We start from the raw sequence: 27613 nt of genomic DNA on the forward strand, positions 1-27613 counted from the left end.
TGTGCAAACATACATGCCCAGAAACTTAAACCTAGAAACAGCAATCTAAAAAGCTAATTTAAACAACCTAGCATGTTTCTAATATGAAAACTAAACAACCTAAACTAATAGGCAAGATATTAAAGCAATAAAACACGAAAGAAAACAAATAAATAAATAAAAGGAGACAAAGTTTAAACCTTTACCTCAATCACTAGAACTCTTTATAGTTTTGATTTCACCATTCCTCTCAGTCAATCTAATCAAGAATAAAACCAATAAGGTTAGTAAACTTTAAACTCGAAGGTCAAGACCAAAATAAGTCCCAACTAAGAAAACTTTAACTTGAGAATGTTTTGAATAAAAACTCCCTCTTTAATTCACTATTTTCTAGTGAATTCGACATTTTTTGGTAAAAGAGCCTTTGGGGCCTTTTTATAGTGATCATAGAGGGGTGTAGGGCGACTCCCAAATGATGTGGGATTCACTCTACATGATTGAATGTCCAAAACCTTTCCTTGTAGGTATTCTGAAATCCTACATGTTTTGCACACATGAGGCATGCATGCGCATGCTCGATGTATGCGTATGAATACTTAAAGTCATATGTGCGCATACGTTTGTATACATGTGTATGCTTAGGGCTTGCCTTGCACATTTTCTTTACCAAAAGCATCCTTCAAGTCAAAGTTTCACTAGATCGGGCCCTAAATCAATCCTGGGCCTCTGAGTGATGTTGTCATTAAGGAATGGGGGTTCGAGTCGTAAGGGATACAAAATAAGGTGCCTACAAGGGTGACTTCCAGCCAATGTGGGATTAACTTTGAACGAATTTTACATCAAAAACTTTACATACTTGTATTTTGAAACCCTACATGTGCGCACATACTCGAGGTATGCGTGTGCATGCTCAAAGTATGTGTCCACATTCTTACAATATGCATGTGCATACATAGGGTTTCTACAGGTTTTTCTTTCACCAAATCATCATTCAAGCTATCCACTTACAAGATTAGGCCTTAAACTAGCCCTGGGCTTACACACACACACATTGCAGTTCATATCCTTCAGAGAATACTTTCATTTTCAGCATTACGTCTGCTTTCATTAATATTCGCTATTAATGCTAACCATGTTTTGGACTAACCATTATTTTGCCACAAATTCAAATCTCGTTTGGATTATTTTGTCTTGTGCAAGGACTAGGTCCAGGGGAATCTCGAGGAGAGAGCTAGGCCCAACTCCCTTTACCCTCTATTGAAGTTTTAGTCCAGAAGCACAAAAAGGGACCAACAATTAGCATGACCAATAAAATACAAACAATATTATTATTTTGAAGGACAATTAAATTCATTACATATGAGTTTAATCAGGCATAGCTCAGTTTACCCTTTTCATAAAAAATGAACAACTAAAAACTAAATAGTTATGGCTAAAAGTAGCAAACTTGAACTATCTAAAAAAAAAAAAAAAAAAGGATACAGATGTGTCTATCATGCTTTAGAGAAGAATGAAAAAGACAAAATAAGTTAATTTTTATGATTGTATAGTTGGAATTTGGAGTGAAGAGAATTTGATGACTGACATGTTTTAAGGGGAGCCAAACTTTTTACCTTGTCGAGGCCAGCTCTTAAAATAAGTGAGGCCTAGTTTTATCTACAATTAGAGAGGTATTAAAAAATTTTGGTAGGACCATTAAGAACAAAAGATAACAAAGGAATAAAGTTTGGATTTGATTAAGAGAATCTTGATCTCTAAGAACCAATTAGGATTCAAATTTATTAAAATTATCTAATATATTTTATTGAAAATAACTTCAGCTGTCTAAATTCAACAAAGTAAAAACCTAAAACAATGGACCACATTATAACTAACACTAACAATACAATCCAAATTCAACTCAAATACTAACAACTTCCTACCCACACTAGTCCCTATGTTAACTAAAACATGGTAATTCCCTACAAACATGAAACAACTAATAAATAATCATCAATATTAGTTCAGTGATTGAAAAAAATATGAATGATCATTTACATGTAATTTGACAATTTCAATGTGAATAATGAATATGGGTTTATTTAGAAATTTAGGGAAAATCAGAACTAAGATCAGTTGTAAACTAAAACAGAGTTAGGATTTAGTTTAAATACAACAAAAAGTTTGAAGCTGAAACACAAGCAACTAAGGAAAAATTCACTCTCACTCAAGTCCAAAAATACGTATTAAAAAAAAAACCAAAAAAACCAAAAAAATTTGAGTTCCATTTACAAGCACCATAACAATTCATGATCAAATCCTTCGACCTCACATTCCCAAGCACAAAGCTCATCGCAGCACAACATAATTTTTTTTAAAAAAATCACAGTAACCATGAATCAAGAAGGAAGTTATACCGACATTGTCACATTGCCAAACCCAACCATTAAGATAGGCATATGCTAACAGCCGCACACATAAAAGTTTCATCCTACAAGTGCAAGGCCTTGTTAGCAACTAAAATTATCCTCAAATAACATTACATCAATAAATCTAAAAATATCCTCATACCATTAGAAGCAAAAATCCAAACTTCATAACCATTTAATACAAATCAACAAAAAGAAAATACTAAAATTATTACAATATTATCTTATCCCAAAAATCATAATCTCCTTTTATGCGCACAACCTCAGCAGAAGTCCCAAAACTTGTTCTTCATAATCTGAAACTAAATAGGAAAAAAGAGGGTGAGTTAACAACTCAATAAGTATCCAAACTAGCTAGAATTAGGCATATAAATCAGCAAAATAGTAGGTTGTACATAATTTTACATACATCAAAAGTTATGATTTACAATGGAGTTCCAATAACATAAGAAATTTCATGGACTTAAACCAGTTCACAAATTCAAACAAATTCATATTCTTAACAATCTTATATGACTATGGTCGTGCTATATCCCCATGACTAGGCATCAAATTCAAATACATATATAAAAACATATATAGTAAATCAAATACATTTATAATGTTTCTTTATTCTTTACTTTAAATCAATGTAGCTAAGACAACTGAAATGAAAATTGTAACAATTGTAAAACAATATTCAATAGCCAAAATATAGTAGTATAAGTAAAAATATAACCAATTAGGAGAACACCAAAGTAGTTCAACCTGGACATAGGCAAACCAACCCTAGAGTTGCAAGTTTTCCCAATCTTAGTTGATCTAGATGGAACAAAATACAAGTAATTAGAGGTGTTGGCTAAAAAGCTAGATGGTTGGCGGAAGAAAAAAATAGTGCAAACAACCCAAGGGTGAAAGAGTGAACGGAGGGGAGAGAGAGAGAGGAGAGAGAGAGAACTCAAAGGAACATCAAAATGAAAGAGGAAATGGGAGTTATGGATATTCCATTAGGGAGGGAGAGGAACCACTTAAAGCGGAAGAGTGGTTAGGGTTTGTTACATTTACCAAAATACCCCTATCATAACTTGAATTAAAACCTTTAGAAAATAGAATTTTCTCCTCAATTAAAACTTATAATTTCAAAAGCTGCATAAGTCTCAAAACAAAATACATATTTATAAGATAAGAATTGTTAGACATTAAAATTTACTGGGTGTTACATTCTTTATTTTCAAATCTTAAAAAGATTTTTGAAAAAAAAGAAGAAGAAGCAAGACAGCATGGTCATTAAAATTATCTCAAGAATCAAGGAGAACTTTAACTAATTCAAGTACCAGTAAGGATTCTTCTTCAAACTTTAGAAGCAAAATCAAGGCACAAAATGGGGTAAATTATATGTCATTTGTAAAGGGTAAGGACACAAGCACATATAAATGTCAAATACATTTTAAGTGAGAAGAAACTAGGATAGAAGAGTTAAGGTTGACATTGTTCGATTAGCTTCAAGTTTTGGAATCCAAATGGATCCATGGGTAGTTAGTTAACCTAAAATTTATAACCAGTTGGATAAAGTCGAGACAAAAATATGCTGGTTGATTCATAAAATTAGACGTGCTGCTCAAAAATCACAGCCTCAAGACAATGACACAGGTAACCAAGTATTAGCAAGAAAGTATTACGATTAAAAGAGCAATAAAGTTTCAAGAATAACAAAATCTTAAGACCAAGTATAAATTGTTACCAAAATTTTCGAACTTAAAAGAGAAATAGAGCCACACACTTATATTAGGAAGAGTTAATAAATAAAATTACCATAGACAATCAAGGGGTTAGCAAAAAGTTAGACAAGATTATGAGATCCGGAGGGAAGCATTGAATCACAACAATAAGAGAAATTTTCAAGTTCAAAGGATAATCCCCAAGAGCACAAGTAGAAAATGAAATAGAATAATGTAAACACGCAAAAAGAAGTTTAAGGATGGGTGATTCCAGAATTCAAGTATGACCATTATTGCCTAAAACCTTAATATATATATATATATATATATTAATATTAATAAGGTAAACTTCTGATAACGACTCAATTATAAGCCCAGAAAAATAAAGGTTTAAGATAAGATTAGCAAACTCAAGGGAAACCAGAGATATATATATATATATATATTTTCAAAATAAGCTAATGTTAAAATTGAAATTCACCATACATATTAACAGAGGAACCGTTAGGAAAAGGATTTCAGCAAGCTAGACTTTAGTCAGGGAGTTGTATTTAGAGTTTCTGAACATGAATTACTTGTAATGGAGGAAGTACTGGTACAGTTGTTGGAATGCCTTTACCCTGAATGTTTGTAGGAGAGAAAAAGTGATCTCATGAATATGTAAGTCCAGGAATTACTTCGAACATTGACATTTAATACAGAGGTTTAGGGTAAGCATGATTTCTAAAATCTCAATAACAAAATATGAATTTTGATTTCCTTAGGCTGGTAAAAAATATGTAAGACTAAATTTAAACAAAGAAAATATGGAACCAAAGGAAACCAATGGAAAAGTTCAACCCCATTTCAAGGATGGTTGAATTGACACCAGATCTTAAGCTGATCATATCATAGGGTGGATGTACTCAAGTGGTCACAACAAGATAAATTAAAGTCGAACATAGGATATTGGGGAACAATTTTACTGATTCTTTCTTTTTAAACACAAAAGAATACAAGGCACATTTCAAAAAAATGCAACTGAATCTCGAAAATTCAACTAAATAGATCCAAATAGAACTCTCCATCACAAATAGGTGGCAAAAGATAATTTCAAATGTTGAGTAAAACTAAATCAAAATTAGTTCCTTACCCTAATCACAATCAAAATGATATAATATATCATATTGTGAAGCAAAACCAATTTGAGGTTATTGTAGTTTGGCTTATATGTTCTGATACCTATCAAAAAAAATTTATATAATATATAATAGAGTTAAAACTCTTCAATTAAAAAAATAAACTCGCTCAATTTTCCATTATATATATACATATATGGCGAACTAAAAAATAATATAGAATAATGCAATGCATACATTAAAATTAGATGGTCAATGGTTTATTGGACCACAAACGAGTTCACGGAGTCAAATAAATCCATTGACCAACTATGGCAGTCAAAAAATACTCACTGAACCATACTGAAGTTAGATGATCAACAATTCACTCGACCACTCCTGGCTAGCGAGGTTTCACTAAATCGGACCAAACTAACGTTAGGGAGGTTGACAATATAAGGCAAAACCATTAAATGAGTTTACAAAAGATCAATCACAAAATAGTTATAAGATTCTTTTGCCTATTTTATTTTTTCCAAAAAGAATTTAATAATAAATTTTTTTTGGAAAAACAATCTGATCTGTTTCAAAATTTCAAGAATATGCTTAAAAATATTACAAGAAATCTAAATTTTTTTTTTTAATAAAAAAAAGTCCTGTATTTATAACGACAAAGACAAAATTATAAAGTCCCAATGAATCTCACCTAACAAATTATCTACTGATAGAAACTCATCCACACTTCTCATCAAGTCACCAAAAGAACACTATCTATGGCCTAATAACCTCCACAAACTATAAATAGAACCATAATGCCTAATGCGTAAATTTCATTCCAAATCAAACCTAGTATAGAGTCTACAAGATCATAAACTAACAAAAACAATGATCTGAACTAAAAGAAAAATCAACCCTAACATGAGAATCCAAAGAAATCGACCAATATTCAAACTCTATTACTTATGACATCCGCAAAATCAACATCAGAACATATAAGCCAAACTAGAATAACCTCAAATTGGTTTTGCTTCACAATATGAATTTTCCATCAATCCCACCAGATCGAGTTTAATCACAAATTCTACAAAATCATACCCTAAAGATAAGAATTGTTATGCATTAAAATTTACTGGAGGTACAAACATAATTACAAAACACAACAATCAGAGCATTCAGTCATATGAAGAGACAAAGTAAGACTAACATATAAGAAACTTAATGAAAAGATAACCTTGTGAGGAACTAGTCCTGGCGAACCACACGCAAATTATTTTTATCAAATTTGAGTTTAATTGCTTCGGCGTAAAGTTCAGGTAAATCATCTTTCTTTGCAGGATCCAAAACAACTTTACATTCAGTTGTGAGCTTTGCCAGAGCCTCCAGCTCATCCTTTGAGCTAACGGAACAAGTCTTGCATGCCGCGTTCAATTCATCCTGAATTAGAGCAAGAAGTTCTTTACTTGCTGGAATTTGCTGCATTCGCTGAAACATGTATTCTGCATCAACTGACTTGCCGTAGTAATGAGGAAATTTACTTGGAAGATCGTCAGGGTCATATTGAGAAGCAGGTTGATTCGGATCCATAAAGAATACTCCGCTCTGAGAATACACCACAAAGAATTCCCAATCAATATAAAAGTAAATTACGATGAAAGAAAGCTAGATTCATTGCATCAAAATCATACTATTATATGATCAAACAAAACAAAAGAAAAAAGAAAATTAATAAAAACAAATTCAGTACAAGAATTTGGGAAAAGGACCGCAGTTTCTCAGTGTTGAAGAGACTGAATCTTCTCCAGCGGCGGACGCTGATATTCAAATTCAATCCAGAGGCGAATATAAACCCAGATCAAAGAGAGATTCCAAGCATTTCCTCTCTCATCAAAGAGGACGAAATCAGCGTTACCACTTGCTCCTCGCCGTTCATCGCCACGAGCCACCATTTGTTTGCTCTCTCCCTTTATCTCTACTTATTTTGGACTCATCCAACTCTGTAATGGAAGCCTTTGTCATTTCGTATGAGGATTAGTTGTGGCTTACAGCCAAGATGAAGCTGACAGCTGAGGCGTAGCCTAAGACGGCTGCGATAATGGGCATTGGGAGAGAGATGAGATAAGATTTGCTACTAGAGATGGATTTGAGTTTGCTTGTGCAGTGATGTGGTGAGATTGTAGTCGTTGGAGAAGTGTTTGCCTTGAGTGGTGGTGATGGATCTGAGTTTGTTTGTGTTTTGTGGAGGTGGATATGGGTTTGGGTTGATGGTAATTTGAGTTTGGTGGTTGTGAATTGGAGTCAGTGGTGGTGTTGAACTGTTGGGTTAGAGGTACTTTAGGATCGGTGGTGGTGAATCAAATTGCAAGTATGATGTTTGGCTACCAAGAAATTGCAAAGAAAGTAAAAAGAAAATATAGAAAATTATAACGAAAATATGTTTGGTTACTAAGAAATGGAAAGAAAATTAAATAATAATAATAATAATGGCAAGGACGCAATTTGCTTTCCAATCCCAAAATGTTCAAAAAGTCCAAAACAATGAATTTGTAGAGGATGCGCTAAAAATTGAAATTCAATGAGTTGAACAATAATCACAAAGGCTAATTGTTACTTGAATGTAGAAATAGATAGTTTATTGCAAGGAAAATCCTCCTTGGCAAAGTTTGAGGTAGGTAATTCTTGTATATTTCTCTTAGACTTAACCATAATTGCAATTTTTTAGTGTACAGTGATCTTTTACAGATTAACTAATGATCCCCTTGTAATGAAGTCTTTCTTATTTGAGAGATGCTACATCTACAATAATTTTACAACATTTTTACAACAAATCACAAGCGGTTAGTTGTTATTGATTCAAATTTGAAACTAACACTAAGATTACTTTTTTACCCCAACAATAACAACCAGTAACAACTTGCCACTCAGGATTTGTTGTAAAAATATTGTAGACATATCATTTCTCTTCTTATTTATATTCCCCTTCTTTACTCCATCTCAGCCTTCCACGTGTAGATCAAATTATTGGTTTTGATACTTGTCTCATTAGCATATTTCTAAAATCTTTGTGGGTAGCTGTAAGATTGAGTGTTACTCTTCAGGTATCGCCTCCACATTAATGCGGCAAGAGAGTTAGCTGTAGAGCATTCAATGCGGTGGTAACTGCGTTCTCCTTAGATATTTCTCAGCTTTCCTTTGTCTTATTCACATTTGACGTTTATCCTTGCTAGTATGATCATCTGGTGCCTTGTTCTTAATGAAAGGTCGGACCTTTAACCTCTATTTTGCTTAGCTGAGGAGATGTTTCTTCTCGGACTACACTCCCTATCCTTTATTACTAAACTTCTTCACCTAACCACTAACTTGTATACCCCTATTAGTATCTCTCTGTCCTTAGAAGATTTATGTCCTTGGACACGGCCTAATACCTATTTCTGGGCCTTTTATCTCTACAATAACCCCTTGAAATTCCACCTTTTTGCTCCTCGGGAAAAAAGGGGGATTTCAATCTTCCAGTAATTATTCTTCCCTACTCTTACATCATCTCTTTTTGTGCAGGTGTCTTTTTAATGATTACCAAGAAGCACACTCCTGACGCTTTGGCATCTGGGACACTTCAACATTTATTTCACACAACGCCCCATCCCTCATGTTCTACGGTGTGATGGAGATCCTACGGTAGAAAGTTTTATGGGGGTTTAGGCGGGAATTGTCTCGCTTACTTTTCCCTCTCATATATATATATATATATATTGCTTGAAGATTTCAATTGTTCCACTTTTTGCTTCCTTAACCCTCAAGAACTAGTCTAAGGAGCCCTTGTTCTCGTCCATAAGTTGCTCTTTGCACTTCTTTTTTAAATTTAGAACCTTTTCTTCCTCAGCCTTTCTAATTTCACCTCGTCTTCCTAATACTTTCAACTATTTTTCAAATGGGTAGATTTGCTCATTTAGTAGACACCCCAGAGGGTACAAAGAACTTTAAAGCCCACTATCATATCCCACCTGGGGTTTCCATTAGGTATTGCCGCCGGGGGGAATGGCATGCCTTGAGGCAAGAAGGAGAAGTGGTAATTCCTATTATTGCCTTTATAGAGGGAGGGATGAGAATCCCTATGGGTAAAGTGACTAGGGATTACCTTATTGCTTATAGGCTTTCTCCTACCCAATGTGCCCCTAATGTTTTTAGGATTCTAGGTAGTGTAGATGCCCTTAACGAAAAGTTGAATGTGAACCTTACTCACCACGACGTTAATTGGGTTTACAATCGTCATAAACTCACAGGCAAGGGGTACTACCTGAAAACTAGAGTCTTTGCGGTTAGACTTATATTGTGTCTCCCTGAGTCTAATAAAGGTATAGACAAGGATTTTCTAATTGTCTCAAGGGAGTGGCATGATGGACTTAATTGCCCGACACGAGGTGGGACTCCAAGTGAGGTGCTTAGGTTTAGGTTTACTACTCTAACAATACCCCTTATTAGTACTTTCTATGTTTACTTCTTTTATTTTCCTTTGTAAATTGGTTCTTATTTTTCCCTGTGTTACATTTTAACAATATTTTTATTTTTGGGTGCATTTATAGATAAGTACTCTACAATTCCTAACTAGCTGCCGTGGATGCATTCACCTTGGCCAAGAAGAGGATTCAAGGTTTGAATACTAAATTGACTGAGTCTGACAGGGAAAGGAAAAGCGCTGAGGCTGCTCTACAAAGGGCTAAGAAGTAGGTGGAGAGTCAGTGCAAACAACTTCGTCAGACTGAGGACCAGCTAACCACAGCTAAGAAGCAGATAGGGACATTGAAGAAAAAGTTGGAAAAGGCAGAGAAAGCTACAGAAAAAGCCGAGCAGGAAGGGTATGACATCGGGGTGGTAAAAACTGAGGAAACCCTCAAGGCTGAGGTTTCTGGGGTTTGTAGAAACTATTGTCTCCAAGTGTTGAATGAGGCTCTAAACCAAGCTAGAGTATATGCTTCCTTCACCCTAAGGAGAGCAAAGAATGTCTACTATCCCCCAGTCATTCGTGCTTCAAGCCCTTCAAGTTCCAAGGTTGAAACTGCCCCCAAAGATGCAGACCTTAGCAAGGATGCCTCTACCAGTGCTCTCTCCTTTCCCACCGACTCTCCAAAAGAGGCTGAGCAAGCTGGTGTTGCTAAGAAAGAGAAAGAAACAGTCGAAAAGGTAGCCCTTAAGGCCCCAAAGCTTCCACCTGCACCCAAAGGCTCCTCCAATGAGAAGGGAACCTCCCAGAGCCAAGAAATAGTTTTGGCAACTCTTCCCATCCCTGCCAAGGAGGATTCTAAAGGTAAAGGTCCAACCTTAACAACAATAGCATCTGAAAAATCTATTAAGGCCATGGCGAAAGACAACCCTCCCCCCAAGACCAAATAGGACTTAGGTTATGTTTTGTCGGTATTTTTTCTTTTTTTTACATGTAATTGTCATTTATGTTCTTAGATATGTACCTCCTTTTGTTATTATTATTTTTTTCTAAATATATATTTCTTTGCCTTTTCAAGGCTTGACTTAATGAGAAGCAATAAATTCCTTTATATTTCATCTTGTGTAAATAGAATAAAGCAATGTCTATTTCTTGACCAATACATTACTAGCATAAACATAATAACCTAAAATCATGCAAGTGGCAATTTGATTATTACCTTTCGGATAATTTTTTGTGTAATAAGATAACTCTTTCTAGTCTATAGCACCTGGCACCTTATAACTTAACATAAAAAACAAACTTTGTGTACCTGAGGTAAGTAACCTAGAGGAGTACATGCAATTCCAAATGTCCTTTTTAACTTCAAACAATGGCGAGGCATCTGTTTATCAAAGGCTTCTTATACCATTCCATTTAGCAATAAATCCTGGTAGTTGTAGGTGTTGATTTACCCAAAGTACATGGTCTAAAAAGCCAAGCAGTACTAAGGTTCTATTTAACAGTTAGATAGATATTGGACAGTAGTGCTAATTTACCCAAGGTATGTGGTCCGAGAAGCCAGACATGGTCAATGTTCTGTTTAACACTTAAATATATGTTGAGAAATATTAATTTATCTTAGGTATGTGGTCCAAGGAGTTAGGCATGACTAAGGTTCTGTTTAATACATAAACAAACAACATGGAGTATTAATTTATTCAAGGTATGTGGTCCGAGGAGCTAAGCATAACCAATGTTCTGTTTAATACTTAAACATGAAGTATTAATTTACCCAAGGTATGTGGTCCAAGGAGTCAGGCATGACCAATGTTTTGTTTAATACTTAAACAAACAACATGGAGTATTAATTTACCCAAGGTATGTAATTCGAGGAGCCAAGCATGACCAAGATTCTGTTTAATACTTAAACAATTAACAGGGAGTATAAATTTACCCAAAGTATGTGATTCGAGAAGCCAAACATGACCAATGTTCTGTTTAATACTTAAACAATTAATACACACAACATATAATATTATAAACAAAAAGTGTGGCAGAATTGCCTTTCATTAATAGTAATACATTCCTAGGTTATTTACATTCCAATGGCATAATACAACTTTTTCATCTAAATCGTCTAAAAAATAAGCACTTATACCAGTTACCGAGGTGATACGATATGACCCCTCCTAATTGGGCCCCAGTTTTCTCCATGCTAGGTTTTTTGTAATATCCATAACTTTCCTCAGTACTAAGTCACCAGGTGCTACTGGTCTTACTCTCACACTGATATCATACCCTTACTTGAGCTTCTATTGATAATATGCTAGTTGAACCATGGCAGTTTCTCTTCGCTCCTTAACCAAATCTAGACTTTTTTCTAATAGCCTGCCATTGTTACATGGAGTGAACAAGCTTGTTTTTAATGTCGAAAATCCAGTCTTTAGAAGGATTACAGTCTTAAACCCGTAAGTCATTGAAAAGGGTGTTTCCCTAGTTAACCGACGAGAAGTAGTCCGATATGTCCAGAGAACATGTGTTAGCTCTTCCACCAATCTACCCTTTGCTTCATCCAACCCCTTCTTAAGCCTATTCACCATAACCTTATTAACAGTCTTGGCCTGCCTATTTCCCTATGGATAGGTTGGAGTTGAGTATCGGTTCCTAATGCCCAATTCACAACAATACCTCCTGAACGTTTTACTGTCAATCTGAAGCCCATTATCTGAGAAGAAGGTGTAAGGAATCTCAAATCGAGTGACAATATTTTTCCATACAAACTTCTTTACATCCACATCCCTAATATTGGCTAGTGGCTCGGCCTCTATCCACTTCATGAAATTATCAGTGCCGACCTGAAGTCATCTCTTGTTCCTTGCAGCCTTAGGGAATGGTCCTTCAATGTCCAAGCCCCACTGAGCAAAAGGCCATGGGCTAGACAGAGGATTAAGGACACCTCCTGGCTGATGAATATTTGGAGCAAATCTCTTGCATTAATCACATTTCTTCACATACTCCTGTGCTTCCCTCTGCATACTTGGCCACCAATACCCCTAAATGAGGGCCCTATGGGATAGTGACCTACCCCCTGTATGACGTCTACAAATTCCCTCATGTAACTCCTTCAGGAGTGGCTCCATTGCCTCAGGATGGACACATAACAAGTACGGTCCAGGAAAAGAACGTTTATACAACTTTTGCTCCTCAGACAACCAAAAACAATGAGCCTTCCTCCAAACCTTATCTGCCTCTCCTTTCTCTTATGGCAAGGCACCTTTCTTGAGGAATATAACTATAGAGTCCATCTAGCTTGGTCTGACCCTAATCTGGTGAACCAGAATCTTCTCTTTCTTTTACTTGGTGGGTTTCTGCAAATCTTCAACAAGTATAACTCGAGGTAAGCCTTGTGCAGAGGAAGTTGCCAAAGTAGCTAGAGAATTAGCGTGTGTATTTCTGCTCCTCAAGATTGTTGCAAAATAAAATATTCAAAACTTGATTGCAAGCACCTAGCTTGGCTCAAATACTCCTGCATTCTTAAATCTCTAGCTTCCAACTCTCCTTTTACCTGGCCCACCACCAACCTTGAATCTAAGAATACCTCTACTACCTTTCCTTCCATTTTTCGAACCATAGCCATCCTTACTAACAAAGCCTCATATTCAGCCTCATTATTTGTAGCCGAGAACCCTAACCTTAAAGACTTCTCAATAGTAATGTTTTCTGGGGACACCACAACTAGCCCCACTCCAAATCCTTTTTGATTGGCTGCACCATCAACATACAACTTCCAAGATAAGGGTCCCTTTAGGGAGATTATCTCAACTGGTTTTCCCCTTAAGTTTTACTTCTCGCCTTCCATTTCTAGTGGAGATTCAGCAAACTCAGTCACCAAATCTGTAAGAACTTAAACCTTAATAGAGGTCCGAGGCATATACTTGATGTCAAAAGTCCCTAAAATTGTTCCCTACTTGGTAATTCTCCCTATGTAATAAGCTTTTTGAAGTAGTGATTGAAGAGGCAGTTGAGTTAAAATCACAACTGTGTGAGCTTAGAAGTAATGAAGGAGTTTCCGCGTGGCATGTACCACTACTAAGATAGCCTTTTCTAGGGGTAGGTAACGAACCTTTGCTTTGTGCAATGACTTACTTACGTAATAGGCTGGCCGTTTTACTCCATTGTCCACCCTTATCAGCACTAAACTAACTGCATGAGAGGCTACAACAATATAAGCAAAGAGAACTTCTTCCTCTTCGGGCCTTGACATAATGGGTGGCCAAGATAGGTAATCCTTTAATTGCTGAAAGGCCAAGGCACACTCTTCAGTCTATCAAATCCTTTCCATTTATGCAACAACTAAAAGAAAGGCCTACACCTATTTGCTGATTGAGAAATGAATCGATTCAGGGCAGCAATCATTTTTGTCAACTTTTGGACTTCCTTGGGATTCCAAGGAGGTTGTAGATTGTTAATTGCCTTAATTTGATCAGGGTTGACTTCAATTCCATAGTGAGTGACCATATAACCTAGAAATTTGCTGGAACTAATGCCAAAAGAACACTTAGAAGCATTAAGGCGTTGTTTATGTCTTGTTAGTATGTCAAAAATATTTCCAAGGTCATTCACATGCTCGGACTCTACTTTGCTCTTCACCACCATATCATTTATGTAGACTTCAATGCTTTTGCCAAGCTAAGGCTCAAACATCCTAGTCATCATCTTCTGATAAGTAGATCTTGCATTCTTTAGTCCAAAGGGCATCACTTTGTAGTGGTAATTCCAAGTGGGCGTAAGAAAAACAGTCTTTTCTTGATCCTCCAGTGCCAATGGTATTTGATGGTACCCTTGAAAGGCATCTAAAAAGCTTCCGAGGATAACCAACTATTGCATCCACCAATTGGTCTATCCGAGCCATTGGGAAAGGGTCTTTTGGGCAAGCTTTGTTTAAATCAGTGAAGTCCACACATACTCGTCACTTCCCATTCTTCTTCTTTACCACCATTGTATTGGCCAACCATTCAAGTTAAAAAACTTTTTTTATTGCTCTTGCCTGCTTAAGTTTGATCACCTCCTCCTTAACATCATCAAAATGTTCTTTGGACTTAGCCGAGGTGGTTGCTTCTTAGGAGTGATAAATGGATTAACATTTAAATGATGACAAGTAAATTTTGGATCCACCCCAGGAGCTTTATAAGCATTCCATGCAAATACATCAACATTCTCTTTGAGGAAAATAATCAAGTCTTCCTTCTCTCGAGGAGGTAATTGAACTCTTACTTGGAAAAACTTCTCATCATCATCAATGACAATTTTTTATAACTTTTTGTACTTTGTCCCTTCTACTACCACATCCGTGGATAATACTATTCTCCTTGATTGCTATAAATCCTTCTCTGTAGAGGCCGAGGACTCACCGCCAGTCTGATGCTTAATTGCAGCCACCAAACACTGTCTGGCCATAGATTAACTCCCAATTAGCTCTTCAACTTGGTCTCTTGATGGATACTTCACCTTCAAGTACAAGGTGGTAGAAACAGCCCCCATGGCATAAAGCTAAGGTCTTGCCATAATAGCAGTGTAGGGAAAATAGGCATCTACCACAGTGAAATCCATTTCCACAACTTTTGACCCTGCTTGAATAGGTAATCTGATTTGGCCCTGCAGGATGATTGTTTTCCCATCAAACCCTACTAAAGGAGAATCATAGTAAGCCAGGTCCTCAGGCTTCAGCTTTAGTCCCATTATATAGATCAAGGTACATAATCTCTACATTGCTGCTTTGATCAACCAAAACCCTCTTCATATCATACCCTCCAATCCTATGGGTAACTACTAGGTCATCATCATGTGGTTGTAGGGTTCCCGCCTTATCCTCATCAGAAAAGCTCAAAGCTGGTTGGACCTCCATTCTACCCTTCTTAGGATTAGGGGTCAGGTCTTTAGCAAATGGTCGAGCTATAGACATCACCTTGGATGGATGGGAACCAGTCCTACCTAGGGCAGCAAGAATAACACTGATTGTCCCCAAAGGAGGTCTTGAAGAAGCATCTCCTTAATATCTTAACCCTGCCTGACTACCTTGTGCATTGGGCTAATACAAGAATTGCCTTAACTTCCCAATTTTGACCAGTTGCTCTAGATGATTTTGTAAAGTCCTACATTCCTCTATAGTGTGTCCTCAGTCCTGGTGGTATTGACAATGAAGACTTTGGTTACACTTCGTGAGGTTTCCACCCATCTTATTTGGTCACTTAAAGTATGACTCATTCTTTATCTTCTCCAAGATTTGGTGCACAGGCTCTTTGAACACAGCTAACTACTTGAGCAATAGTAGATCTAGTATGCTTAGCAAAATATCTCCTAGGTCGATTGTTGTTGTACCTATTTGACTTGAAATCCCTTCGGTCCCGGGGAACTACTTTGGCCCTCCCCTTTCCTTGTTGTTGGTCCTCCTTGACCCGTTTATACTCACCAATATGATCCATGAGTTGACATTCACTCCTGGCAAGCTTCCTTGGTAAAGACTTCCTTAAATCATGCTCGGCAGGTAGGCCGACTTTGAAAGTCCTTATTGCCACCTCATCAAAATTTTCATCTATTTCATTAAACATCTCCCAATACTTATCTGAATACATTTTCAAGGTTTCTCCCTCTCGCATAGTCAAAAATAGCAGCAAATCCAAGGGACGAGGAACCCTACTACAAGTAACAAAACGAGCTCTAAAAGCTTTAGTAAGGTCCTAAAAGGAGTTGATTGACCCTTCCTTCAAACCATTAAACCATCTCATTGCCACTGGCCTAGGCTGGATGGAAACACCTTGCACATTAAGGTTTCATTCTTCAAGTGAACAACCATTCTCTGATTGAAATGGCTAACATGCTCCATAGGGTCTGTTCTACCATTATACATAGTAAATGTTGGCTGAGTAAACTGTCGAGGAAGTTTTCCTCCTTCAATCATTTGTGTAAATGGTGATTTAGAAATCTGGCCCAAGGCCCTACACATAACATCATTACCCAAGCCCCTGTGAGACAGACTTTTGCTTCTCCGCTTGTAATGGTGGTCCTCATCACATGAAAAAGACTCGGTAAAGGGAGTCCTTGATCTATTCGTATAGCTATCATCTTTATCATCATCAGAGGAAGGCTTTGAGCTTGAAGAAGTCCTTCTCCGTTGCTTACGGCGTAACTTCCTCCATAAGTGGTCTATTTCCGACTACATGTTCCTAGTATTTTCTCTATGGGACACATGACTCCCACTTCTAGATTGACTCCTACTCGTTTGGGTGGCATGTACACTAACTTCACAATCTCTCCTTCGTTCAAGATTAAGAAAATGATCTTAACGTTGGGTTTCCACAGATTCTTCACGGTTTGGCCCAAATTCTACCATGGTTAGATGAACTAAAAAATGTTCAATTTCCCACAGACGGACCCAATTGTAAGGACACGATTTGCTTCCCAAGCCCAAAATGAAAAGGACAAAGGCCCAAAGAGCCCAAAACAATGAATTTGTAGAGAATGGGCTAGAAAATGAACTTGAATGAGTTGAACAACAATCACAATAGGATAATTGTAACTTGAATTTAAAAATAGATAGTTTATTTCAAGGAAAATCCTTCCCGGCAAAGTCCGAGGTAGGTTGTTCTTGTATATTTCTCTTAGACTTAACCACAATTGCAGTTTTTTAGAGTACAATGATTTTTCTACAAATTAACTAATGATCTCCTTGTAATGGGGTCTTTCTTATTTATATCCCCCTTCTTCACTCTATCTCAGCCCTTCACATGTAGATTAAATTGCTAGGTTTGATACTTGTCCCATTAGCACTTTCCTGAAATCTTTGTGGATAGTTGTAAGGCTGAGTGTTACTGTTCAGGTATCACCTCCACATTAATACGGTCAGGGAGTTAGCTGTAAAGCATTCAATGCAGTGGTAGTAGCTTTCTCCTTAGATTTTTCTCAGCTTTCCTTCGTCTTATCCCCATCTGACGCTTTTCCTTGCCAGTATAATCATCTGGTGCCTTGTTCTTGACGAAAGGTCGAACCTTTGACCTCTACTCTGCTTAGCCAAGGAGATGTTTCTCCTTGGACTACACTCCCTATCCCTTATACCAGACTTCTTCTATGGACCACTAACTTGTATGCCCCCATTAGTATTTACTAGTCCTTGGACAATTTAATGTCCTCGAACACGGCCTATGGCCCAATACCCATTTCTGGGCCCTTTATCCTTGCAATAATAATAATAATAATAATAATAATATCCATAAAGAATACTCCGCTCTGAGAATACACCACAAAGAATTCCCAATCAATATAAAAGTAAATTACGATGAAAGAAAGCTAGATTCATTGCATCAAAATCATACTATTATATGATCAAACAAAACAAAAGAAAAAAGAAAATTAATAAAAACAAATTCAGTACAAGAATTTGGGAAAAGGACCGCAGTTTCTCAGTGTTGAAGAGACTGAATCTTCTCCAGCGGCGGACGCTGATATTCAAATTCAATCCAGAGGCGAATATAAACCCAGATCAAAGAGAGATTCCAAGCATTTCCTCTCTCATCAAAGAGGACGAAATCAGCGTTACCACTTGCTCCTCGCCGTTCATCGCCACGAGCCACCATTTGTTTGCTCTCTCCCTTTATCTCTACTTATTTTGGACTCATCCAACTCTGTAATGGAAGCCTTTGTCATTTCGTATGAGGATTAGTTGTGGCTTACAGCCAAGATGAAGCTGACAGCTGAGGCGTAGCCTAAGACGGCTGCGATAATGGGCATTGGGAGAGAGATGAGATAAGATTTGCTACTAGAGATGGATTTGAGTTTGCTTGTGCAGTGATGTGGTGAGATTGTAGTCGTTGGAGAAGTGTTTGCCTTGAGTGGTGGTGATGGATCTGAGTTTGTTTGTGTTTTGTGGAGGTGGATATGGGTTTGGGTTGATGGTAATTTGAGTTTGGTGGTTGTGAATTGGAGTCAGTGGTGGTGTTGAACTGTTGGGTTAGAGGTACTTTAGGATCGGTGGTGGTGAATCAAATTGCAAGTATGATGTTTGGCTACCAAGAAATTGCAAAGAAAGTAAAAAGAAAATATAGAAAATTATAACGAAAATATGTTTGGTTACTAAGAAATGGAAAGAAAATTAAATAATAATAATAATAATGGCAAGGACGCAATTTGCTTTCCAATCCCAAAATGTTCAAAAAGTCCAAAACAATGAATTTGTAGAGGATGCGCTAAAAATTGAAATTCAATGAGTTGAACAATAATCACAAAGGCTAATTGTTACTTGAATGTAGAAATAGATAGTTTATTGCAAGGAAAATCCTCCTTGGCAAAGTTTGAGGTAGGTAATTCTTGTATATTTCTCTTAGACTTAACCATAATTGCAATTTTTTAGTGTACAGTGATCTTTTACAGATTAACTAATGATCCCCTTGTAATGAAGTCTTTCTTATTTGAGAGATGCTACATCTACAATAATTTTACAACATTTTTACAACAAATCACAAGCGGTTAGTTGTTATTGATTCAAATTTGAAACTAACACTAAGATTACTTTTTTACCCCAACAATAACAACCAGTAACAACTTGCCACTCAGGATTTGTTGTAAAAATATTGTAGACATATCATTTCTCTTCTTATTTATATTCCCCTTCTTTACTCCATCTCAGCCTTCCACGTGTAGATCAAATTATTGGTTTTGATACTTGTCTCATTAGCATATTTCTAAAATCTTTGTGGGTAGCTGTAAGATTGAGTGTTACTCTTCAGGTATCGCCTCCACATTAATGCGGCAAGAGAGTTAGCTGTAGAGCATTCAATGCGGTGGTAACTGCGTTCTCCTTAGATATTTCTCAGCTTTCCTTTGTCTTATTCACATTTGACGTTTATCCTTGCTAGTATGATCATCTGGTGCCTTGTTCTTAATGAAAGGTCGGACCTTTAACCTCTATTTTGCTTAGCTGAGGAGATGTTTCTTCTCGGACTACACTCCCTATCCTTTATTACTAAACTTCTTCACCTAACCACTAACTTGTATACCCCTATTAGTATCTCTCTGTCCTTAGAAGATTTATGTCCTTGGACACGGCCTAATACCTATTTCTGGGCCTTTTATCTCTACAATAACCCCTTGAAATTCCACCTTTTTGCTCCTCGGGAAAAAAGGGGGATTTCAATCTTCCAGTAATTATTCTTCCCTACTCTTACATCATCTCTTTTTGTGCAGGTGTCTTTTTAATGATTACCAAGAAGCACACTCCTGACGCTTTGGCATCTGGGACACTTCAACATTTATTTCACACAACGCCCCATCCCTCATGTTCTACGGTGTGATGGAGATCCTACGGTAGAAAGTTTTATGGGGGTTTAGGCGGGAATTGTCTCGCTTACTTTTCCCTCTCATATATATATATATATATATTGCTTGAAGATTTCAATTGTTCCACTTTTTGCTTCCTTAACCCTCAAGAACTAGTCTAAGGAGCCCTTGTTCTCGTCCATAAGTTGCTCTTTGCACTTCTTTTTTAAATTTAGAACCTTTTCTTCCTCAGCCTTTCTAATTTCACCTCGTCTTCCTAATACTTTCAACTATTTTTCAAATGGGTAGATTTGCTCATTTAGTAGACACCCCAGAGGGTACAAAGAACTTTAAAGCCCACTATCATATCCCACCTGGGGTTTCCATTAGGTATTGCCGCCGGGGGGAATGGCATGCCTTGAGGCAAGAAGGAGAAGTGGTAATTCCTATTATTGCCTTTATAGAGGGAGGGATGAGAATCCCTATGGGTAAAGTGACTAGGGATTACCTTATTGCTTATAGGCTTTCTCCTACCCAATGTGCCCCTAATGTTTTTAGGATTCTAGGTAGTGTAGATGCCCTTAACGAAAAGTTGAATGTGAACCTTACTCACCACGACGTTAATTGGGTTTACAATCGTCATAAACTCACAGGCAAGGGGTACTACCTGAAAACTAGAGTCTTTGCGGTTAGACTTATATTGTGTCTCCCTGAGTCTAATAAAGGTATAGACAAGGATTTTCTAATTGTCTCAAGGGAGTGGCATGATGGACTTAATTGCCCGACACGAGGTGGGACTCCAAGTGAGGTGCTTAGGTTTAGGTTTACTACTCTAACAATACCCCTTATTAGTACTTTCTATGTTTACTTCTTTTATTTTCCTTTGTAAATTGGTTCTTATTTTTCCCTGTGTTACATTTTAACAATATTTTTATTTTTGGGTGCATTTATAGATAAGTACTCTACAATTCCTAACTAGCTGCCGTGGATGCATTCACCTTGGCCAAGAAGAGGATTCAAGGTTTGAATACTAAATTGACTGAGTCTGACAGGGAAAGGAAAAGCGCTGAGGCTGCTCTACAAAGGGCTAAGAAGTAGGTGGAGAGTCAGTGCAAACAACTTCGTCAGACTGAGGACCAGCTAACCACAGCTAAGAAGCAGATAGGGACATTGAAGAAAAAGTTGGAAAAGGCAGAGAAAGCTACAGAAAAAGCCGAGCAGGAAGGGTATGACATCGGGGTGGTAAAAACTGAGGAAACCCTCAAGGCTAAGGTTTCTAGGGTTTGTAGAAACTATTGTCTCCAAGTGTTGAATGAGGCTCTAAACCAAGCTAGAGTATATGCTTCCTTCACCCTAAGGAGAGCAAAGAATGTCTACTATCCCCCAGTCATTCGTGCTTCAAGCCCTTCAAGTTCCAAGGTTGAAACTGCCCCCAAAGATGCAGACCTTAGCAAGGATGCCTCTACCAGTGCTCTCTCCTTTCCCACCGACTCTCCAAAAGAGGCTGAGCAAGCTGGTGTTGCTAAGAAAGAGAAAGAAACAGTCGAAAAGGTAGCCCTTAAGGCCCCAAAGCTTCCACCTGCACCCAAAGGCTCCTCCAATGAGAAGGGAACCTCCCAGAGCCAAGAAATAGTTTTGGCAACTCTTCCCATCCCTGCCAAGGAGGATTCTAAAGGTAAAGGTCCAACCTTAACAACAATAGCATCTGAAAAATCTATTAAGGCCATGGCGAAAGACAACCCTCCCCCCAAGACCAAATAGGACTTAGGTTATGTTTTGTCGGTATTTTTTCTTTTTTTTACATGTAATTGTCATTTATGTTCTTAGATATGTACCTCCTTTTGTTATTATTATTTTTTTCTAAATATATATTTCTTTGCCTTTTCAAGGCTTGACTTAATGAGAAGCAATAAATTCCTTTATATTTCATCTTGTGTAAATAGAATAAAGCAATGTCTATTTCTTGACCAATACATTACTAGCATAAACATAATAACCTAAAATCATGCAAGTGGCAATTTGATTATTACCTTTCGGATAATTTTTTGTGTAATAAGATAACTCTTTCTAGTCTATAGCACCTGGCACCTTATAACTTAACATAAAAAACAAACTTTGTGTACCTGAGGTAAGTAACCTAGAGGAGTACATGCAATTCCAAATGTCCTTTTTAACTTCAAACAATGGCGAGGCATCTGTTTATCAAAGGCTTCTTATACCATTCCATTTAGCAATAAATCCTGGTAGTTGTAGGTGTTGATTTACCCAAAGTACATGGTCTAAAAAGCCAAGCAGTACTAAGGTTCTATTTAACAGTTAGATAGATATTGGACAGTAGTGCTAATTTACCCAAGGTATGTGGTCCGAGAAGCCAGACATGGTCAATGTTCTGTTTAACACTTAAATATATGTTGAGAAATATTAATTTATCTTAGGTATGTGGTCCAAGGAGTTAGGCATGACTAAGGTTCTGTTTAATACATAAACAAACAACATGGAGTATTAATTTATTCAAGGTATGTGGTCCGAGGAGCTAAGCATAACCAATGTTCTGTTTAATACTTAAACATGAAGTATTAATTTACCCAAGGTATGTGGTCCAAGGAGTCAGGCATGACCAATGTTTTGTTTAATACTTAAACAAACAACATGGAGTATTAATTTACCCAAGGTATGTAATTCGAGGAGCCAAGCATGACCAAGATTCTGTTTAATACTTAAACAATTAACATGGAGTATAAATTTACCCAAGGTATGTGATTCGAGAAGCCAAACATGACCAATGTTCTGTTTAATTCTTAAACAATTAATACACACAACATATAATATTATAAACAAAAAGTGTGGCAGAATTGCCTTTCATTAATAGTAATACATTCCTAGGTTATTTACATTCCAATGGCATAATACAACTTTTTCATCTAAATCGTCTAAAAAATAAGCACTTATACCAGTTACCGAGGTGATACGATATGACCCCTCCTAATTGGGCCCCAGTTTTCTCCATGCTAGGTTTTTTGTAATATCCATAACTTTCCTCAGTACTAAGTCACCAGGTGCTACTGGTCTTACTCTCACACTGATATCATACCCTTACTTGAGCTTCTATTGATAATATGCTAGTTGAACCATGGCAGTTTCTCTTCGCTCCTTAACCAAATCTAGACTTTTTTCTAATAGCCTGCCATTGTTACATGGAGTGAACAAGCTTGTTTTTAATGTCGAAAATCCAGTCTTTAAAAGGATTACAGTCTCAAACCCGTAAGTTATTGAAAAGGGTGTTTTCCTAGTTAACCGACGAGAAGTAGTCCGATATGTCCAGAGAACATGTGTTAGCTCTTCCACCCATCTACCCTTTGCTTCGTCCAACCCCTTCTTAAGCCTATTCACCATAACCTTATTAACAGTCTTCGCCTGCCTATTTCCCTATGGATAGGTTGGAGTTGAGTATCGGTTCCTAATGCCCAATTCACAACAATACCTCCTGAACGTTTTACTATCAATCTGAAGCCCATTATCTAAGAAGAAGGTGTAAGGAATCTCAAATCGAGTGACAATATTTTTCCATACAAACTTCTTTGCATCCACATCCCTAATGTTGGCTAGTGGCTCGGCCTCTATCCACTTCATGAAATTATCAGTGCCGACCTGAAGTCATCTCTTGTTCCTTGCAGCCTTAGGGAATGGTCCTTCAATGTCCAAGCCCCACTGAGCAAAAGGCCATGGGCTAGACAGAGGATTAAGGACACCTCCTGGCTGATGAATATTTGGAGCAAATCTCTTGCATTAATCACATTTCTTCACATACTCCTGTGTTTCCCTCTGCATACTTGGCCACCAATACCCCTAAATGAGGGCCCTATGGGATAGTGACCTACCCCCTGTATGACGTCTACAAATTCCCTCATGTAACTCCTTCAGGAGTGGCTCCATTGGCTCAGGATGGACACATAACAAGTACGGTCCAGGAAAAGAATGTTTATACAACTTTTGCTCCTCAGACAACCAAAAACAATGAGCCTTCCTCCGAACCTTATCTGCCTCTCCTTTCTCTTATGGCAAGGCGCCTTTCTTGAGGAATATAACTATAAAGTCCATCTAGCTTGGTCTGACCCTAATCTGGTGAACCAGAATCTTCTCTTTCTTCTACTTGGTGGGTTTCTGCAAATCTTCAACAAGTATAACTCGAGGTAAGCCTTGTGCAGAGGAAGTTGCCAAAGTAGCTAGAGAATCAGCGTGTGTATTTCTGCTCCTCAAGATTGTTGCAAAATAAAATATTCAAAACTTGATTGCAAGCACCTAGCTTGGCTCAAATACTCCTGCATTCTTAAATCTCTAGCTTCCAACTCTCCTTTTACCTAGCCCACCACCAACCTTGAATCTGAGAATACCTCTACTACCTTTCCTTCCATTTTTCGAACCATAGCCATCCTTACTAACAAAGCCTCATATTCAGCCTCATTATTTGTAGCCGAGAACCCTAACCTTAAAGACTTCTCAATAGTAATGTTTTCTGGGGACACCACAACTAGCCCCACTCCAAATCCTCTTTGATTGGCTGCACCATCAACATACAACTTCCAAGATAAGGGTCCCTTTAGGGAGATTATCTCAACTGGTTTTCCCCCTAAGTTTTACTTCTCGCCTTCCATTTCTAGTGGAGATTCAGTAAACTCAGTCACCAAATCTGTAAGAACTTAAACCTTAATAGAGGTCCGAGGCATATACTTGATGTCAAAAGTCCCTAAAATTGTTCCCTACTTGGTAATTCTCCCTATGTAATCAGCTTTTTGAAGTAGTGATTGAAGAGGAAGTTGAGTTAAAATCACAACTGTGTGAGCTTAGAAGTAATGAAGGAGTTTCCGCGTGGCAGGTACCACTACTAAGATAGCCTTTTCTAGGGGTAGGTAACGAACCTTTGCTTTGTGCAATGACTTACTTATGTAATAGACTGGCCGTTGTACTCCATTGTCCACCCTTATCAGCATTAAACTAACTGCATGAGAGGCTACAGCAATGTAAGCAAAGAGAACTTCTTCCTCTTCGGGCCTTGACATAATGGGTGGCCAAGATAGGTAATCCTTTAATTGCTGAAAGGCCAAGGCACACTCTTCAGTCTATCAAATCCTTTCCATTTATGCAACAACTAGAAGAAAGGCCTACACCTATTTGCTGATTGAGAAATGAATCGATTCAGGGCAGCAATCATTTGTGTCAACTTTTGGATTTCCTTGGGATTCCAAGGAGGTTGTAGATTGTTAATTGCCTTAATTTGATTAGGGTTGACTTCAATTCCATAGTGAGTAACCATATAACCTAGAAATTTGCTAGAACTAATGCCAAAAGAACACTTAGAAGCTTTAAGGCGTTGTTTATGTCTTGTTAGTATGTCAAAAATATTTCCAAGGTCATTCACATGCTCGAACTCTACTTTGCTCTTCACCACCATATCATTTATGTAGACTTCAATGCTTTTGCCAAGCTAAGGCTCAAACATCCTAGTCATCATCTTTTGATAAGTAGATCTTGCATTCTTTAGTCCAAAGGGCATCACTTTGTAGTGGTAATTCCAAGTGGGTGTAAGAAAAACAGTCTTTTCTTGATCCTCCAGTGCCAATGGTATTTGATGGTACCCTTGAAAGGCATCTAAAAAGCTTCCGAGGATAACCAACTATTGCATCCACCAATTGGTCTATCCGAGGCATTGGGAAAGGGTCTTTTGGGCAAGCTTTGTTTAAATCAGTGAAGTCCACACATACGCGTCACTTCCCATTCTTCTTCTTTACCACCATTGTATTGGCCAACCATTCAAGTTAAAACACTTTTTTTATTGCTCTTGCCTGCTTAAGTTTGATCACCTCCTCCTTAACAGCATCAAAATGTTCTTTGGACTTAGCCGAGGTGGTTGCTTCTTAGGAGTGATAAATGGATTAACATTTAAATGATGACAAGTAAATTTTGGATCCACCCCAGGAGCTTTATAAGCATTCCATGCAAATACATCAACATTCTCTTTGAGGAAAATAATCAAGTCTTCCTTCTCTCGAAGAGGTAATTGAACTCTTACTTGGAAAAACTTCTCATCATCATCAATGACAATTTTTTATAACTTTTTGTACTTTGCCCCTTCTACTACCACATCCGTGGATAATACTATTCTCCTTGATTGCTATAAATCCTTCTCTGTAGAGTCTGATGACTCACCGCCAGTCTGATGCTTAATTGCAGCCACCAAACACTGTCTGGCCATACATTAACTCCCAATTAGCTCTTCAACTTGGTCTATTGATGGATACTTCACCTTCAAGTACAAGGTGGTAGAAACAGCCCCCATGGCATAAAGCTAAGGTCTTGCCATAATAGCAGTGTAGGGAAAATGGGCATCTACCACAATGAAATCCATTTCCACAACTTTTGACCCTGCTTGAATAGGTAATCTGATTTGGCCCTGCAGGATGATTGTTTTCCCATCAAACCCTACTAAAGGAGAATCATAGTAAGCCAGGTCCTCAGGCTTCAGCTTTAGTCCCATTATATAGATCAAGGTACATAATCTCTACATTGCTGCTTTGATCAACCAAAACCCTCTTCATATCATACCCTCTAATCCTATGGGTAACTACTAGGTCATCATCATGTGGTTGTAGGGTTCCCGCCTTATCCTCATCAGAAAAGCTCAAAGCTGGTTGGACCTCCATTCTACCCTTCTTAGGATTAGGGGTCAGGTCTTTAGCAAATGGTCGAGCTATAGACATCACCTTGGATGGATGGGAACCAGTCCTACCTAGGGCAGCAAGAATAACACTGATTGTCCCCAAAGGTGGTCTTGAAGAAGCATCTCCTTAATATCTTAACCCTGCCTGACTACCTTGTGCATTGGGCTAATACAAGAATTGCCTTAACTTCCCAATTTTGACCAGTTGCTCTAGATGATTTTGTAAAGTCCTACATTCCTCTATAGTGTGTCCTCAGTCCTGGTGGCATTGACAATGAAGACTTTGGTTACACTTCGTGAGGTTTCCACCCATCTTATTTAGTCATTTAAAGTATGACTCATTCTTTATCTTCTCCAAGATTTGGTGCACAGGCTCTTTGAATACAGTGCTAACTACTTGAGCAATAGTAGATCTAGTATGCTCAGCAAAATATCTCCTAGGTCGATTGTTGTTGTACCTATCTGACTTGAAATCCCTTCGGTCCCGGGGAACTACTTTGGCCCTCCCCTTTCCTTGTTGTTGGTCCTCCTTGACCCGTTTATACTCACCAATATGATCTATGAGTTGACATTCACTCCTGGCAAGCTTCCTTGGTAAAGACTTCCTTAAATCATGCTCGGCAGGCAGGCCGACTTTGAAAGTCCTTATTGCCACATCATCAAAATTTTCATCTATTTCATTAAACATCTCCCAGTACTTATCTGAATACATTTTCAAGGTTTCTCCCTCTCGCATAGTCAAAAATAGCAGCAAATCCAAGGGATGAGGAACCCTACTACAAGTAACAAAACGAGCTCTAAAAGCTTTAGTAAGGTCCTAAAAGGAGTTGATTGACCCTTCCTTCAAACCATTAAACCATCTCATTGCCACTGGCCTAGGCTGGATGGAAACACCTTGCACATTAAGGTTTCATTCTTCAAGTGAACAACCATTCTTTGATTGAAATGGCTAACATGCTCCATAGGGTCTGTTCTACCATTATACATAGTAA

At 37.7% G+C, this 27613-nt stretch overlaps 1 long non-coding RNA gene across 2 annotated transcripts; it reads right to left on the reverse strand.

The window, feature by feature from the left end:
* Positions 1-2355: 2355 nt before the first annotated feature.
* LOC112030987 (uncharacterized) lies at positions 2356-7805 on the reverse strand. 2 transcript variants are annotated; one of them, XR_002884932.2, is made up of 3 exons: positions 6926-7805; positions 6413-6780; positions 2356-2689 (listed from the first exon to the last, which is right to left on the reverse strand). It is a non-coding gene; the product is annotated as an uncharacterized LOC112030987 (long non-coding RNA). The 2 variants fall into 2 exon arrangements; XR_002884931.2 differs by having other exon boundaries at positions 2356-2683; positions 6926-7804.
* Between the last annotated feature and the right edge of the window lie 19808 nt (positions 7806-27613).

The sequence above is a fragment of the Quercus suber genome, unplaced genomic scaffold (assembly GCF_002906115.3).
Source record: "Quercus suber isolate HL8 unplaced genomic scaffold, Cork oak 2.0 scaffold_133, whole genome shotgun sequence".
Taxonomy (NCBI): Eukaryota; Viridiplantae; Streptophyta; class Magnoliopsida; order Fagales; family Fagaceae; genus Quercus; species Quercus suber.